At 50.3% G+C, this 18,793-nt stretch overlaps 1 long non-coding RNA gene across 2 annotated transcripts; it reads right to left on the reverse strand.

Moving 5' to 3' along the window:
- Nucleotides 1–1,274: 1,274 nt before the first annotated feature.
- LOC131409285 (uncharacterized) lies at nt 1,275–17,853 on the reverse strand. 2 transcript variants are annotated; one of them, XR_009220891.1, is made up of 3 exons: nt 17,689–17,853; nt 16,951–17,097; nt 1,275–1,561 (listed from the first exon to the last, which is right to left on the reverse strand). It is a non-coding gene; the product is annotated as an uncharacterized LOC131409285 (long non-coding RNA). The 2 variants fall into 2 exon arrangements; XR_009220892.1 differs by lacking the exon at nt 1,275–1,561 and adding an exon at nt 16,070–16,498.
- Nucleotides 17,854–18,793: the final 940 nt, after the last annotated feature.

Here is an 18,793-nt window from a genome sequence, read left to right on the forward strand (position 1 = left end):
AACTGGAAACCTCAGAACAGTCCTACAAGGCTGGTACTCTATCATCTGCATTTTACAGATGAGAAAGAATGAGGCTTAGAATGCTAAGCCACTTTTCCAGGATGAGGAAGTGCCATAGTTGGAATTTGACCCAAAGCACAGTCTCTAGAGCCAATACTTTGATCCCTACATCACACTGGCTCTCTAGAGTCACAAAGTTCCTGCCTCCACCTCTTATCTCCTCTGGGTCTTTGTGGGTGGACAAACACTAGGATGGCCCCATGGTCTGGTGTTCATCTCCTGTGACTGAACCTCTTGACTGTGGCAGACCCTGTGATTTGCTTCTAGACATAAAGACTGTGGAAAAGGTGATGGAAGTGTGTGATTAGGTGTGTGTGATAAGATTGTAACACCCATCTTGCTGGTGTGAAGAAGCAAGCTGCCATGTTGTAGCCGCCCTTTCGAGGGCCATGCGGCAGTGAACTGAGGGCAGCCTGCAGCCTCCAGCCAAAAAGAAAACGGGCCTTCAGTCCAGCAGCCTGTAAGGAACTGCCAACAGCCACGTGAGCTTGGAAGCAGGTGCCCTCCCCAGTCAAGCCTCAGATGAGACCGCAGCCCCAGCCAACACCTTCACTGCAGCTCTGTGAGACCCAGAGCAGCACCTCAATTGCTGACCCACAAAAACTATGAGGTAATAAACATGAGTTAGTTTCAGCTGCCAGTTTAAACGGGTTGGTAGAATTGTTACACAGCAATACAAAACTAATACCGTATTCATTTCCCACTCTGAAAACGGGCAGATACACCCCCTTTCAGATGTGTGCTCAGCCTTTAGGAAAGGAAGCCCTTCCCCCCTACCTGGCTGTTTTAGTTTTCTATTGATGCAGTAACAGAATACCACCAAGTCTGTGGCTTAAAGCTACACAAAGTTACAGTTTTGGAGGTCAGTCTCACTGGGCTAAGGTCAAGGTGTTGGCAGGGCTGGTTCCTCCTGGAGTGTCCAGGGGAGAATCTGTTTCCTTGTCTTTTCCAGCTTCTAGATACCACCTGCATTCCTTGGCTCAGGGCCCCTTCCTTCGTGCTAATTTACCACGACATATTACTTTTTTTGTCCATTCATCCATTCTAGAGCACCTACTGTATGCCTCGCCTGGTTCTGATCACTGCACACAAATTTACAATTTCTGCTGTCTAAGGAGTGAGAGAAGAAACATCGGAACAGTTGCAAAGGGAAAATCAAAAGTTCACATTTCTTCAACACTTACGATATGTTTATTAGTTTTCTATTGCTCCTGTAACATATTCTTACAAAATTAAAACAACACAAAGGTGTGTTCTTACAGTTCTGTAAGTCAGAAGTCCAACAGGGTCTCACTGGGCTAACATCAAGGTGCCAGCAGGGCTGCACGCCTTTCTGGAGGCTCCAGGGGAGAATCCGTTTCCTTTCCTTTTCCAGCTTCTAGAGACCGCCTGCATTCCTTGGCTCAGGACCCCCTCCTCCATCTTCACAGCCAGCAGCTTTGATTGAAAGCTTCTCGTGCTGCCATCGCTCTGCTTCACGCTCTTCTGCCTCCCTCTTCCACTACGAAGACACTTATGGTTACAACGGGACCACCCAGATAATCCAGGATAATCTCCCCATCTCAAGGACAGCTAATGAGCACCCTCAATTCCATCTGCCACTTTAATTCCCCTTTGCCATGAAACCTAACATATCCATAGGGTCTGGGGATTAGGACATGGACATCTCTGGGTGCCGTGCTTACCACAATATGCCACCCAGGGCTAGCATTTTAAAAATAGTATCTCATTTAGTCCTGAGAACAATCAAGTAAAGTAAGTACTATTATAATTTCCATTTTACATATGAGAAAATAAGGGCTGAAAAGATTTATGCAATTTTCCCAAGGTCACACAGCTGGTAGTGGTAGTATTTGAAGCCAAGAAGTTTGGATTTAAAGCCCACTCTCTTAGCCACTACATTACACTGCCTCAAATGAAAAGCCTGCTATGTGACAGAGGCTGTGCTATATATGTGTTCATATAAAGAAACCCTTAACTCTCAAGCTTGCAATGGAGAGGCAATCCTCACTGAAGGGTAGGGTGGGACCCTCCCGGTCCCAATGCTCCTTTCTTCACGGACCTCACGCTACTGGTTGCTGCTACTATGATCCACCTCTCTGGTCTGGGAGAGTCTGAGTGGTGGCCAGTGTCCCCCTTAGTCACCCTAGAGGGCCAACAGCTGAGCACTTCCCTGAAGCCAGCCTATGAGAGGGGCCGATCATCCCTGGGACAGTAGGATGGAGAGAATTGTGTTTAGCAGAACTTCTCTCAAAGGTGGTGTGGCTGAAAAGAATCCTGTGAGGAGCTGCATGGGCTGAGGAATAAGACCCCCCAATGGCAGACTTGAGGATCAACAGCCGGTTGTAAACTCTAATCTAAGTAGGGGAGGGCCCCGTTAACTGCAGAGGTTTTGTTTTACTCTGTGAAGCCTGCAAGTCCGGGCCACAGTGGAGTTGTTCTGAGCACAGGAGATGCGGAGGCAGCCCCTAGGGGTCCTCCTTCTCCCTGACTGCCAGGCCCTGGCCGTAAACATGAAGCAAATATTTAGAGCACACCAGTCCCAAGCGCAAGCTGTTAGCCTGCCCAGGGCTCCCACACATTTTCACCCTCTTCACAGACATTCTTCCCTTTAATATCCTGTAGCACAGTTGAGATACGACTAAAAGTTTCTACCCAGATATTTTCCTCAGAGGCCAAAGGATTTCAAAACGGGAATAAATATGGGAAGTAACATAAAAGGACATTATCTCAGCAGGTTCTGCCATCCTGGCTTCTTAGTACCCACTGCCCAGGAGACCACCCTGCCACACACACCTGCCTTTGACGAACGCTCATCTAAAGGGATACAGACTGTCTCCTCCATTGTCCACCCAAGGCCCACCTTCCAAGGTCCAGCTTCCCAGCTAAGGACCGAATTCACACACACACGCGCACACACACACACCAGAAAGAGAGAGAGCAGAGAATTCACAGTCACACCCCACGACCCCACGATGACTCAAGGAAGTAAGCATCATTAGCTCTTTTTACAGAACAGGAAACTGAGGCTAGGGAGATGAAGTGGTTCGCCCAACCCACACTGCAGTGAGTAGTGAAGACACAGTGTGATTAAGCCTTGTGAGACTGTAGAAACCACACTGCCTCCCTATCCCAGAACAAAACAAAGCAACTGCACACCACTGTTTGTCCTTGCTGTTCCACACGCTCCTCGTGTCACCGTTAAACACTTGAATGTGGAGAATTTCCACGCTGGAGAATAAAAAGTCAGAAGATTTTCCCTAGAAGGCCTCAGAGCGTGATTTCTCACAAATGGCCCCAAGGATGGAAAGCAGTCTCCCAAATTGAGACTGGCAGGAGAGCGGGGCCCATTTTGTCTGATATTTCTTCTCTCCTTTCTTGGCACTGTGAAGGCTCAGCTTGCGCCAATGGAAAATTCCCAAGTGCCAAGCAGTTCTCAGATAATCTGCACGCAAAGGAAAAAAAAACCTTTCAACTAAGACAGCTCATGAGGGATTAAGGTAGAGCGCCAGCCAAAACATATATTTTTTCAGATTCCTGACATCTTTTTCATGTCAATCAGGAGGTTCGCACCCAGCCCCAGCCCGTCACTGAGAGCAGCCCTGGGTTGCACCAAAACCTGGATTTTGGGCTCCAGGGGGCCCCAGGCCTAGGCTTGGAAATGCCCGGTGGGAAAGAATGTGGGCTGCCTAGGCAGGCAGAGGAGGAAGGGTCGCTGCTGACTCCCGTCCCAACTGTGTCCAGGAGAGGATGGGGCAAGCTTGGAGATCATCAGGCCAAGAAAATGGCAGTGACCTTGGGCCTGCCGGGGAGCTCAGACCCAGGAAAGACAGAAAGATGGACATGGACAGAGGTAGAGATTCAGAGAGAGTGGGGAAGAATGAGAGAGAGAGAGAGAGAGAGACTGATTGGCAAAAGGTCCCCGGCTCATAAAGACAAAATCTAGTCTATAATGCTCTATTCATAAGACAGATTTTTCGAATCCCACATCCTGCAATCTCATACTAACAATAACATTAGCATATTCATTTAGCCAATATTTATGAAGCACCTACGTGTCAGGCATTGTGTAGAAATGGAGAATTCAACAGTGAACGGAACAGCCACGGCCCCTGCCGGCAGGGAGCTTTATCCTGACAGTAGAGAGGAGCACTAAAAATAACAGTGACGTCAGAGTTCAGCAGAGTTGAAGGAGGCGTGAGAGGGCATGGGACAGGGAAATCTGGCATTTATTTGGCATGGGTGTTTTCATAACTCGTGTTCACCCATGGTCATTTTTGTGTGTGTGTGAGGAGATCAGCTCTGAGCTAACATCTGCCAATCCTCCTCTTTTTGCTGAGGAAGACTGACCCTGGCTAACATCCATGCCCATCTTCCCCCACTTTATATGGGACACCGCCACAGCATGGCTTGCCAAGCGTTGTGTCTGTGCGCGCCCGGGATCCGAACCTGAGAACCCTGGGCCACTGCAGCAGAGCGCTCACTTAACCACTTGTGCCACCGGGCCGGCCCCCTCGGCTATGGTCATTTTTAATCTTCTAAATAAATGTGCAGGGCAGCTATGACTGTGTTATAAGGAGTAGTCGTCCCAAGTTAGAGAGGAGGAAACTGAGGCTCAGAGATGTTAAGGCTCTGGCCGCCCAGGGTCACACAGGACAGCCCAGAGCCCCGCGTGTCTTACTCCAGGTCTAGCTGCGCTCCCTCCGCCCAGCGGGGGCTGCTCTGCTCACAGGTCAATCCAAGTAGATGTGCAGGCAGCTGGGGTTGGCTGCTCCGCATCGCAATGTGGGGAAGCTGCGCCTGGCACCCCTTAACTCAGGGTTCCTCTTGCGGACTCAGCAGATCCGAGAAAGCGCCGTGGGAAATTGGCTAAGCAAATTCTTGCAAGCTGACCTCTGATCACCCCCGTTCCCCTCACCAACCCCAGGCCCAGTGTTATTCCATCCCCCTCGTGTGTCCGGAGAGACTGTTCCATAAACACAGCCCAGCTCTAGCACACCTGCTGTCAAAGACCTCAAACTCAGAATAGGCTCCCCACATGCCCGTGTGGTGGGGGAGATGCCTTTCAATGGCTCGCCCTTCTTTCCCTCCACTCCCAGAACCCCACCGCCTGAGGCTGGTGACAGGCGGGCTTTCCGGGGAAGATGGCTCACCCGGGATTGCACGTCTGGGAGCAGGTTGCACTTAGCTGCTTACAGTCCCTCCTGCCCACCAAGCTGTGAACTGGAGAGAGCTGAGTTCTAGCCTGGCTTCACCACTTCAAAGCTGTGTGACCTTTGCTAAGTTATTTCACCTCTCTGAGCCTTGGTGTTCTCACCTGTCCAATGGGGATCCGTGCCACTAATTGACTGGTCCTGAGCTCACGGGTGGCATACGTGCCATGTGCTCAGCCTGGTGTCTGGTGCTTCTTAACTTCTTTTCCTTCTTCCTTTCCAGCCTCAATGGCAGGGACCATGTTTGCCCCTCCATCCCCAGCTCCTAACGTGGGGCCAGATACAGAGGAGGCACAAAGAGAATTTCCTTTTTTATTAGCGGGGGTTTGTTTTCTTCCATCTCACTCTCTGTCTTGTGGACTATATGGGGCTGGAGAGGTGTGGGATTTCGCTACACTGCCTCAGCCCGTGAATGGATCTATTATGATATATTTCCAGGTCTCAGAGATACACACCCAAAGAAAATGGACGCCGGCTGGAGTTTGGAAGTCAAAAGACCCAACTTCTAGCTTGGGTTCAAATTCCAGCTCCACAGTTTGCTAGCCGCATGACTTTAGAAAATCACTTGGCTTTTCTGGGCCTTAGTTTCTCAATAACAGGGTTGGATCCCTAAGGACCCTTCCAACCCTGACCTTCTCTGAGGTCAAGAAGAGGCCGAGAGACTTCCTCCAGGCCCCACCTCATCTGTCTTGGACCGTGGGCACCAATGCTGATTTCAGAGCCGTGGTTCTTCCCTGGGACTATGTTACCTGAATCGCACACAAAACCTCATTTAAAAAGCCCACGCCCGGGCCCCATCTCAAGAGAGGTAGCCCTTGGTTGGAGACACATACACCCTACAGTGAAAACTACAGGGCCTGCAAGAGATGAGCTGAGCCCAAAGTGAAAGGAAACATTAGCCCAAGACTGTTGTGCGGGTCTCCAGAGACCACGTTGTATTTCTCAAGGTGCCCAAGTCTTGACACGTGGGAGAAGCCTGAGACGCTCTAAGCAAATACCTAAATATTTTAGAACTTTTTCCACAGGCATATATTAGTTTCCTGTGGCTGCCGTAATAAATTACCCACAAACTTGGTTGCTTTAAACAACAGAAATTTATTCTCTCACAGTTCTGGAGGCCAGAAGTTCGAAATCATGGTGTCAGCAGGCCCACACTCCCTCCAGAGGTTTCAGGGGAGGATGCTTCCTTGTCTCTTCCAGCTCCTGGTGGCTGTGAACATTCCTGGGCTTGTGGCCACATCACTCCAATCTCTGCCTCCATCGTCACATTGCCTCCTCCTCTCCTCTGTGTGTCTCCCATTAGGACACTTGTCATCAGATTTCGGGCCCTCACAGATCATCCAGGGTGGTTTCCTCATCTTGAGATCCTTAACCTAATCATATCTGCAAAGACTATTTTTCCAACCAAGGTCACATTCACAGGTTATAGGGATTAGGACGTGGACATATCTTTTGGAGGCTCACCCTTTAACCTGCTACACGGCATATTTGAGTTCAACTACTTTTGTACTTTATATAATGGAATTGTACTAGAATGTATCCCCTTGTGATGTCTCCATTTTTTAAGATGGGGAAACTGAGGCCCTAGGAGAAGACTTGACTTACCCCAAGTCACATGGTTAAAAAGTCTTGAAAGTTAGGGATGACACACATATCCCTCTATAGGTAGTGGTTAAATATATTTTGGTATGGCTCATTATGGAATATTATGCTGCTGTTAAAGATAATGAGGTTGATCTAATTGGTTGATACAGACCAATATCCAAGACCTACAGTTGAATTAGAAAAGGAAGCTACAGAATAAAGTTTACGGCCCAGTCGTGTGATGTTCCATCCATTCCTGTGTGTTTATGTGCACACAGGGCGAGGAGGCTGCACAGAGTAGAGGTTAGACACTAGGCTCCAGAGACAGACCTGGTCCTAACCCCTCCTCTCCACTCACCAGCACGGGCTTTGGGCAAATTACATAGCCTTGCAGAGCTCCCCTCTCTTCATCTATGGTTTGGGGATAAAAATAGTGCTTAGCTCCTGGGTTGTTATGAGACAGTGGCTACAAATTACTTGATCAATTTAAGTGATGGATCAATTTAAATTATTATCTTCGTTATCATCAATAACTTTATTATTATGTAAATGTCTCAAAAAAGGTTTCTATTTCCACGTAAACATTGCAGATTAAATGCACACATTTATTTCCACTTCCTCCAAACAGTCTACTAAAACGACAGTAAAGGAATTACAAAGGCATTAATCCTCGAGGGCAAAGAGAGCAAGACCCAAGATACGTCAATTACATTTTGGAAGATCGTAAAGGATGGACAATTGGTACACGACTTAGCAGAGCAGACTCCAGAGAAATCAAGCCTTAGAGGAGAAAGTCTAAAAGGGAGCCAGTCATGCTTAGAACCAGAGGATAGCAGCCCAGAACTAGAGACCCAGGTGCCCTAGAGACAGAGCGAGAGATGGGTTGGAGCACAGTAGAACCAGCGGACAGTCCTCCCGCACGTGCAGCAAGGGATATACTCCTCTCCTGTTCTAGTGACCATGGGCGTTTTCTCTCTAGAGGAGTGGACCCGAACAGGCTCTGGCTTCCAGGACACCAGACACATCTGAAGGAGGTGGCATGGGGCTGACAACAGCACAAGGGGAAGTTCTGTACTCACGATGGTGAGACCTCTGGGGGCCTTTCCCTACACGGCTCCCAAAAAGCTAATGGCCAGACTCTGCCCTCAATGCCCTCTCTAGGAAAGAAACTGAAGGGCTCCTCTCTGGGGAAACCCACTAGCTCAAGAGGAAAGACCCACAGAAACTGTCATTTGGGTGCCCAGATAAAAAATACAATGGGTGGATCACTGCCTTATTACCCAACCAGGTAGCCCACCTGTCTGCAAGCCCAGCTCATGCCCACAGAGCTTTTGGTCAACGTTTTTGTGCAAAGATCACCAGTTATTTGGGGAACTCCTCTTAAAATGAGAGAGGAAGGAAAAAGCAAAAAAACAACTTGGAGGAAAAGAGACAATGCAGCCAGCAGAAGAATATTTTTAAAAAATCTATAATTCAAAGCCTCAGAGAGAAAAAATGTAGCATTTGTGAAATGAAAACAGGATGCTATAAAAGGAGACATTCAGAGAACACTGAGGAGCTCTTAAATATTACAAATATGATGGCAGAAATGAAAACATCAAGGAAAAGAATGAAAGATAAAATAGAAGAAATCTCCAAGAACAGCAGCACCATAGAACATAAGAGAGGTGAGATTAAAAAAATATTTTAAATTTTTTGAAAGGATCAATCTAAGCAGCCAAACTTCCAAATTATAGGACACAATAGGAATTTTGAAAAGAGAGAAGATCAAATTAACAATTCAGGGTACTTTCTTACTGAAATCCATGGGTTTCCAGATTGAAAGGATTCACCTGAGGCCCAACACAAAGAATAAAAAAAGAACCATGCCAAGGTATATGATGATGAAATTCCCAAGCAACAGGAAGAAGGAAAGGCTCCCCAAAGCCTGCGAGAGATAAAATAGGAATGAGAATGACATCAGACTATCAATAGCGGGAAGTCAGAAGACCACAGAGAAATGGTTCCAAGGTTGAAGGAGCTACAATTCTACACTCAAGCAAACTGCTGTTCAAATGTGAGAGCAGAAGGAAGACAATCTCAGTCAGGCAAAATTTTGAAAATTTTGCCTCCCTTTCAGCCTGCCTCAGGAAGCTACTGAAAGAGATGCTCCACCAAGACAGGAAATAAACCAAGCAAAAGGAAGGCATGGAACCCAGGAAATCAGGGGTCCAACCCAGGAGAGGGGCAAAGGGGACTTTCCAGATTATGGGGAAGAGACATTCAAGGCTGACAGCTCTGCAGTGGCCTAGAGGGCCACCAGTGGTAGAAGAGTAATGTTCTCTAGGAGAAATGACTACAAAGGGGGAAAAACGGATCTGAGAGTTTACCTGGTATGTGTGGATTTGCCCAGAATGGTTTCTATTTCTGAAAGAGTAAAGAGATGAATTAATGACAGGCATATGGGAAACTAAATAAAACCTAAAGGCAGTTATCAACTCCAGGAAAAAGAAAAGATTATACAAGACAGGAAATGAAATTAAAGTCAGCATACTATGTGGCATGACTGTGAGCACTACTTACATGGTCATAATAACAAACACTGAATATTGACTTAACAAAAAATGAAATTATCATTAGAATGGTACTGGGGGAAACCAGTGTAGGAGGAAATCTTCATCTTTGTAGTAGAAAGGTTTAATACAGAAAAATCAGGGGTAGTCATTGTAGAGATGTTATTTAGAAAGAGGTAAGAAAATGCCAGAAGAAACAACTAAAAGCTGAAAATGGTTCCCTCTGGGCAGAAGAATTGAGGTGGGCAGGGGCAGGATCGAGGCTGCTCTTTTTCATTACAAGCCTCTTAGAACCATTTGACCTTTAAAACTATATAAACTTACTTCTTTAATAAAAAATTAATTCTAAAAACAACTTTTAAAAACCAATGATCTCTGGGGGAGAAGAGTGGAAATAAATAGGCTCTATACTCTTATGTATCCCTTGTTTATTTTACAGTGGGAATGTGTTTAAGCATGGCTTATATTAAAACAGAAACTAATATTTTAATGGTTAACCAAAAAGAATCTTGTATTTGAACCCAGGCCCCTGACTCTCTGTGGGGACAGAGCCAGCGTCTAAGGGCAGTGAAGGGGAAAGCTGGACCAGGAGGAAGTGCGGGACTTGGAGCGACAGAGGGATGAGGGGAGGGAATTCCCCGCTGGGAAAAGACATGGAATATTTGGCTCGAAACAAGAAACCCACACAGAGATTTTGGTTTGAAGCTTTGGAAAACATTTGTTTTTGTTCCTCGTAAAAAAGGGATGACGAACGGAATTATTTGAAATGAGATTTTAACAAGAAAAATACTGATAACATTTCGTTAGCATTCTCTTACCAGCCCATTATTATCAAGTCCAAAGACTGATTTTAAGAGTCTTTGGTTCTTTATAATCTCCAGTGAAAACCGTCAACACCGGGGAAGGGTTGGGGGCTTGTCTGCTTTTATTTTTTTTAACATTCTTTCTTCTTCTTCTAAGTGTTTTACTTGATTTGTGTTTTTGCAATCACTTCCAGAGCGCTCTCAGAGCTTATTTATGTGTTTAAGAAGGCACTGAAAGCGAGTGTGTGTGGACGGGAAGGACGTGTGCGTTAGAGTCACGCAGGACTTAATTTGAATTCCAAATATTGACTCATTTACTGTGTGACCTTGAGCAACTGTCCTACCCACACCGGGCTCCAGTATTCTCTGAACAACAGGGACGGGATGCCCGTCTCACCGGGCTGTTGACTGAATATTAAATTAAGGAAGAGGAGTGGGGAACCCAGTAGGTGCTCGGCAAACGGAAATCACCCTTCCTTCCACAGACACAGACAGGGGAAAGGACTCAAACGCTTGTGACTTCCATGACTCTTATCAGAGGTTCATCCTAGCTGAATTTCCTACATTCACCTGCATTTTGAGCACTTCTGGGAAACCCTCGTCAATGATCATCTCATGGCCATCACAGACTGGCGGGGCCTGGTGAAAGCTTCCGTGAGAGCCTTGGAGTGTCGTGACTGTTTAGTGGCTTGGAGGGTCCCACTCGCTATTATGTCTTAAGGCTCCAGCTCATCCAGGTTGTGAAGAAAAAAAAAAACGCAGCAGTTGTCACGTGGGAGGCAGATCCCGGAGAAGCAGTGCCGTGCGCAGACGAGATGGGAATACAGCTCGGGTCCAGGGCTAGCCCGTTCCTCGCTGTGCAACCTTGGGCAGACCCCTCAACTTCTCTGGGCTTGGTTTCTTATTTGGCAGAAGGGACTCATCGCCCCTGCTTTGTCAGCCTCACTAGTTTGGGGCGAGGCTCTACGAGGGGAGAGTGCAGGGTCCATGTGTCTTTTCTCCCCGGATTTCCCCTCCCCTCTTTCTCTCCTACCAGGGCTGATGCTGGCTGGGGGTGGGAGGGCAGGAAACAGCCGAAGCCTAGGCTTTCTGCCTTCTGAGTCCTGGGAGCATGATAACAGTGGGGGCTTATCGAGGCCTTCCTGAGTCCCTGTCACTCTTACAAGCACATCACTTGCATCAACTCATTTAATCCTCGCAACGGTCCCGTGAGGCAGGAATTATTATAACACCCATTATACAGATGGAAAGACTGATGACTAGAGAGGCTAACAAATGTGCCCAAGGCCAGTTAGTGAGGGGCCAGCATTCGAACCCAAGCTTCCTGGCTCCAGAGAATGGCACTTCCCTTCCATACCCTGCTCAGGAAGCGCTGTCACCCCAGCCCATCCCTCCCTTCAATCTCAAAGTGTCCTGCAGCCGCTCTGGATGGGTCAGTGGCAGATGTGAGTGGAAGCAGGCAGACCTACAAGGAAACGACGGCCAACTTCTCCTCCTTTCCTCCTTTCCCGTTTTCCCCTAAATCCGACTTCCAGGAACCCCCGGGGCCAGCTGTCAGGTCGGTGGCTGCCAACTTCTCAGCGCCCATCTTCCTGCCTCCTAGGCATCCAGGCCCCTGGCGCCTCCTCAGAGAAATAGGCAGCAGTGAGGACAGAGACCAAGAGCTGCGCTCGGCGTTCAAAGGTCCCCAAGTGCCATCCAGCTGCTCCACCAAGACCTGCGGGGCCTAGAGCCGCCTACAGAACCTTCGGAACCTCAGGCTCCTCCTGTGCATGAGACAATAATTCTTCATTTAAATAATAACATCGAAGCCCTACTGTGCACTGAGCACTGTTCTAGGTGCTGGGGATTCCACAGGGAACTACACAGTCACTGCCCTCATGGTGCTAAGAGTCAAGCGAGGGAGAGAGAGAGGATAAATAAACCTACACATCCTCTGCAGTCAGGTAGTGATTAACACGAAGAAAACCAAAGCAAGGTAGCAGTGAGCACCAAGCAATGACAGTGCAATTTTAGACAAGAGGAATAGGAAAGGCTTCTCTGAGACACTACAGCAGAAACCTGAGGGTGGGGGGCATACAAATACCCGGGGGAAAATCATTACAGGCAAGGGCAACAGCAAGTGCAAAGGTCCTGGGGCAGGAGTGTGTGTGCCATGCTGGAGAGACAGCAGAAGGCCACAGGAGTTACCATGGCATGAGCCATTGGGAAAGTCATAAGAGCAGGGGAGCCAGACTGTGTAGGGCCTTGTGAGCCAGGGTAAGGACTGCATTTTACTGTGAGTGAGATGGGAAGCCATTGAAGGGCTGAGAGCTGGGGAGCAAAATGATCTGATTTAAGTTTTTGACAGATCCTTCCCACAGCTGCTATGGAAGACAGGACTGAGCAGCCAGCAAGCTAAAGGGTCTTAGAAAGCATTCATCAGGACTCACTGAGGAAGGGGAACATTTCGCAAAAGACTTGTGTGGGGGTGGGGGTGTGGTAGGGGTGAGGGGTAGGGGTTGGAGTGAGGGGGCAAGAGTATGGAGCCAGGTTCAGTTCAGAGGGACATGGGTTCAAGCCCTGGTTCCTACATTTAATAGTCATATGGCCTCAGAGAAGTTCCTTAACCTCTCTGAGCCTCTCTTTCCCCATCTATAAAATGGGTCATCAAGAAGACTCAGTGACATAGCACAAGCAAAGTGCGCAGCACAGTGTCGGACACACAGCACGTTGTCCCAGACAACAATTGCCAGAGAGGTCATTTTGCATCTATGACCTCAAGGAGCCCAAAAGGGGCTTATTCATCCCATTGCAGGGGCAGGGAAATGAACACTCAGAGAGGAAAGCCAGCTGTCCAAGGCCACGTGGTTACTGAGTGGCAGAACCGGGATCTGAACCCAGGCCTCTGATTCCGCTGCTTACCCGCCCTGTGAGCTCATCGGGGAAATTATCCCTGCTGAGGCTCACGTGACGAGTTTCATTATATGTGAAATGGAGTTAACGGCGGTACCCACCTGGAATGAGAAGATGCTTGTGGGGGCTCAGCCTGGTGAGCGGCAGGTGGGGAAGACTTAATTAGGTCATCCACGATTGCTTTCACTGACCTCAGTCCAGGTACACCCACAGGACAGAAATGGACTCAGGAGAACGTAACGAGACTCAGCCCAGCAAGAAGAAGGCTTCACTTGGCACAGTAGAGAGAGCCTGATGTGCAAACTGGACCTGAGATCGAATCTCTGCTCTGAAGCTCAGCTCCGTCTGTGCGACAGCCTTCTCTGAGCTTCAATTTCCTCCTCTCAAAGCTTGACTTTCCTTCTAGCAAAAGAGGGACAATACTGCCTCCACATGCAGCACTGACCTGGTGTTAAAGGTGATTATTAAATGGCAAATGTATATTACTTATTAAAATGATTCTGTCTCCCCCTAGACTCTAGTCTCCATAAGGGCAGAGATTCTGTCTTTTTCCCTCCTCACCACCACATCCCCAGCACTGGCCCACTTCCTGGTACATCATTGGTGCTCAGTAAATTCTTGTAAAATGAGTTGAGTGCCTGGTGCATTGTGGGTATGATAGCTGCTAAGTGAGTGGATGGACAGATAGATGGACAGATTAAATGTTTCGGGAGGGAGTGAGCACCCTATTCCTGGAAACACACGAGGAAGCAGAAAAGCAGAGGTCGGCTTCATCCATCCATCCGTTCATTCAACAATCACTGCATGATGACGCAACATGATGTGTACTGGGGTCACAGCCCCGAACATTCCAGCAGGGCAACCAGACAGGAAACAAACGCATAACGTCTGGGGGAGGAGTGTAGAAGGAAAAGAACGTAAGGCAGAGAGTGACAGAGGGACTCAGCAGTGATCTCGGAGGAGGCACGAGAAAGAGATGCTCAAATGGTTCTCTAGAAGCACCTGGGAAGAAGGCCCAGGTTAGGGGATTCCAGAATCCCTGCCAGCTAGAAGGTGCCTTGTACCCTCAGAGGGAACTGATGAGGTGTCCCTCCTCTGGGGATTTGTGAAGCAACAGGCTTTGGACTCAACTTGGACCAAACGACCTGAGTGCCTGACCACACTCTGCTCTAGCTCCCTGTGTGACACGGGGACTGTCGCCCACTCTCTTTGGGCCTCAGTTTCCTCCTCTGGCCCATCAGGACGTGCACTCATAGCTGGTGTCTATGTGCCTGGCTAGCTCTCTGATTTCGAGCCCGGAACTTCCGGAGGGCCTGCTGCAGACACGTCACCCAGAACAGGGCAGCAGTTCCGACTGGCACGCTGCCAAAAGTACCTCCTCATAAAGGTGGAGTCTGCAGGGAAGGGGCATCCTATTTTACGAAGACTTGTTTGTTAGCTGAGAGGTTGCCCACATCTCTGGAGGCTCAGCTGTGCTGACCAGGTCAGCAGTACCGAGTCTCCAGGAAGAAATACCCACAAGCCATCCAGCACACGGGGGCAGGACCAGCCTCAGAATTTCTGGGGTCCAGTGCCAAATGAAAATGCACAGCCCCCTGCTGTGCTGTTAACAAAGTGTTGTTAACTAAACTCCTTTGCTGTGCTCCCCCTCTCCACCTGACCTGTCGTAGGGCTTTCTATTTGCGATTTAATGTCGTGCTCCCTGTGCACTCACAGGATACTGCCAGGCGAGGGCAGACGCTCACAGGCACCCGGGGGGCCCCAGACTGTGACGTGGCATGCCAGTACATGGCCCACCAGCTCCCAGGCTCCCTCTCCTGCCAGCCACCAGGTCTAACCAGCAGTGGGGAAGTCGAGGTACCTCCTCTTCCCTCAGGCCCACTGTCCCGACCAGTGGCAGATGGATGACCCCCAAGGGTACTGCAATCTCTGTGCTAGGATGTGCTAGGCACCTGGATCCAGCTGGGCAAGAGGCTCACCCCCACCAAGTCGCCCAATGAACACGCCCTGCCTCGAGACGCCATGAAGCGTGTGTGCCCAGCCCTGACTCCCCACACTGGGCACCAGCAGCAATCACTGGGCAGGGCAGAGGGGGGAGGCTGGGAGGGGCCTGGGCCTCCAGGGAGCAGGGAAGCAGGCAGCTAAGAACCATTCCAGGGAGGCAGCAAGAGGCAAGTCTGAGTCCCCAGCACGTTAGACATCACTTACAAAACATAAATTCAGACAAAATTACTAAGAACTTCAAGACAGTGACAGCAGCATTAAACCCCAAGAGTGGGGCACTTCTGAGAGTGGGTCCCTGTGCAACTCCCCTGGTCACAGGCCCATGTAGCCAGCCCAGCTTGGGGAGAATGTGGGAATCAGAACGGGCCCTGCAGCTCAGCAGGCAGGGGTGGGCTTCATTCAGTAATGTATTTCAGAGCCCCGACTCAGTCCTGGCCCAGGTGAGCCTGGCCTGGATGCTGTGCTAGGCCCATCTGGCTGCAGATGGAAACAAGGACCAAGCTACTTTAGAACCCCACGAGGAGGAGCAGATTTTACACAGGAAAATGGAGAACCCCAAGATCAACGAGTACCTCCAAACTGTAGACCTTCCTGAACCAGCACTCTCTGACCTGTTCCAGGGGCCTCTCTCTCAACAAGACAGTGACGTCCCTCCATCTGCTCCATGCTCTGCTACTTCCAGCCAGGGCTGGGACCTTTCTGTGGCCCTGTCCCTCCTTAAACGGATGAGCCAGTGGGACAGAGGCATAGATCTGAGCTCTCTCCTGAAGCCAGCCCATCTAGGGTCAGCTGGGGTGTCACAGGTGACCGGGGCTGGCCTTCTCACCCCAGATTTACCCCCTCACCCACTGAGTGACCATAGCAGGCCACTGGGCCTCAGCTCCCTCATCTGCAAAATGGGCACAGTGAGAACCTGCCCCAGTTACCTGCCAGATGATGAAGATGAGAGGAGACTAGATGTGCGAATTCAGTTTAAAAGCAGAGATGTCCTTTATCAAGACAAATCATGCCAGTGCCTTTCCTGGCATGAAGGATGGTCACAGCCTCGAAATCCTACGCATGTCACTGATTGGGAGACTTCACACTTGCTGGTCCCTTGGCTTGGATGTCCTTTATTCCATACAAATGTCCCCTACGTCCCCTCCTCAGCGAGGCCCCCCGTAGTCACACTGCTCTGTTGCGTGTAGCACCTGGCTTGGGGGCTTGTTTTAGTGTCAGCAACTTCTGCTCTCATCCTGAGCAGCTCAGGAACAGGCAGCGATTGTCACAGCATTGTCCCTAGCACCTCCCACGGCCCCTCGGGCACAATAAACATCTGTGAAATGAATGAGTGTTCCAGGAACCCTTGGCCACTGTGCATCTTTTAACAGAAGAAATTATAGTAATCCTATTGAAAATAAAAGAGAGAAGAGGAAGGGAAAAGAAATTGAGGGAGGCGTGAAAGACCAGCAGGAAGGCCCTTTCAGGGGCCCTCACGTCCTGACCCCGCCGCCCCCAGCTCTACTGTCAGGGGACATCTGGGGTCAGACCCAGGGCTCGCCTGCCAGAAATCGAGGCCATGCCGCAGGCGCAGGTCCCTACACCGCGGAGCGTGGGGTGCACCTGCCGCAGGCCCTCACCCAGAAGCTGTTTACTAGGCCCAGCGGTCGGCTGCGCCGGCCGCGCGATCCGCCGCCCCCACCCTGACCCCAGCAGCTGGATTTACAATGGGAGGAGCCTCAGATCCTCCTGAGGCCCGACTTCTCACAGGCATTTTAGGAGAAGAAAAGAGACCAGAGGTTCTCCTGGCGCCTCCTTGCGTCCCTGCCCTACTCACCGCGCCGTCCCTGCCCTACTCACCGCGCCGGGGAAGTTTCCAGCTCAGCCCCCAACTTTCGCATCTCTCCTTGGAGACCCCCGACAGCGGTGGGCGGGGAAAATTGGGGATCCGGGTCAGGAATCCAGGCTCCTGAGGGTTCGACATCTCTAGACAACAGCTGGCCCACCCTTGAAAGGGAATAAAGACAGTATTTTCCTTTAACGGCCATGCTGTGGATTAAGTGAGATAACGCGTGTTAGGCGTCTGGCACACAGTCTGGCTCAGAGCAAGGAAGGGCGCATTGAAAGGGTGGGGGGGGTCCCCCCCCCCGGACCATACAGGGAGCTGGCACAAAAAATTAAAAATCTGTCAAAACATAGCCTGCTCTCAGATAACTCACGGGAGGAGAGGAGACTGGCAGCTGTACTGGGTGCAGGAACGGAAGCAGGAGCCAAGTCGGGCAGGTGGGGAAGACTCAGGCTCCGCCTCTGTTAGATGAGCACAGTAGTGAAACCAAGGGAGCAGGACTGAGACAGTTATTCAGGAAATTGAGGGGAGAGGGCCTTCACCCTCTGGATGTGTCATCCCTTCCCTCCGATGCCCACCCTACACCTGCACAACCGGGAGAGCGAGAGTCTCATTAAATCTTGCTCCCTGGGCGCCTCGCTTGATCTCCCGGGTTGGAATGGGGGCTGGCTGCGTGACCTCGGGCGAGTGCCTTCTCTTCTTTGGGCAGCAGTGTGCTCACGTGTGCAATGGGATAATGGTAATAGTCCTACCTCGGTCGCTCGGCGCTTGTGAGGATTAAATGGGACCGGGCTCGTCAGGTGTTTGGCGCAGGGTCTGGCATTCGTATCTGCTCATTACCCTGCAATCCCCTTCCTTCCCTGGAGTCGAGGCCTCAGTTTCTAAACTGCGAGGACCCCGGACAGGCCCTGGAGGACGACTGAGTCCTCAGCGCCGCCGGGAAGGCCTGCACAGCTGGCGCACAGCTGGGCGCGGAGCCCGCCAGGTGTCAGCGGCAGGAGCTAGCGGAGCTGCGATCGCAGTAGGGGGTGTGGGGGTGGACTCTGCCCCCCAGCTGAGGCCCAGCCGGCTCCGGGGCATGCGCAGCCGAGTTCGGGGACTCCAGGGCCAGAGCTGCGGGCCAGGGCGCAAGGCTCGAATCCGAGTAAGCTCGAGAGGGAAGAGAAACATCGGTGGGGCCTGGGGCTTGCTTCACCCTGAGACGAAGCTTCTCCGGAAACCCTCTTCGACCTTCTGTGGCGTCGGGGTGGGAGGAGGGGCGCAGAAGATAAGGGGGTTCACCAAGAAAAAGCATCTCTCTGGCAGCCGCCCTGGTCCAGGCCGCCATCACTTCCCCTCTAACTGGGGCCAGCGGCCTCTCCTACTCGCCCACACCATTTTCCTTATTAAGGCCCACGAGCTTAAGAAAACGCAAAAAGGACCCTGTAGGCCGCCTGCTCCTAACTCGCCAGAGGCCACTTCCAGCCTTGCTTGCCTAGTTCTTGCCTCAGCGCTTTTGCACTTGCCGGTTCTTCTCCATGGGAGATTCTTCCCTTGGCTCTTCTTCGAACTCCAAGCTCCTCCTCACCGTTCTGGTCTCAGCTCACAAGTCGCCTCCGCAGGAAAGTCCGCCTTGACTACTCCCACTGTGCTTCCATCCACGTCCTGTTATTTTCCCCCTTCCAAGCGTCCATCTCTACCTGAAATTCATGTTTGTTAGTGAGTCCGTCTTGCTCAGTGCCGTTGCATGAATTAATGAAAGAACACTGGGCTAAAATCAGGAATCTGGGCTCTGCCTAACCTTGCTTCGTGACCTTGGGCAAGTCGCACTACCCCTTGAAGCCTCAGTTTTCTCCTCTGTGAATAAGGACATTGACC

The sequence above is a fragment of the Diceros bicornis genome, chromosome 8, assembly GCF_020826845.1.
Source record: "Diceros bicornis minor isolate mBicDic1 chromosome 8, mDicBic1.mat.cur, whole genome shotgun sequence".
Taxonomy (NCBI): Eukaryota; Metazoa; Chordata; class Mammalia; order Perissodactyla; family Rhinocerotidae; genus Diceros; species Diceros bicornis.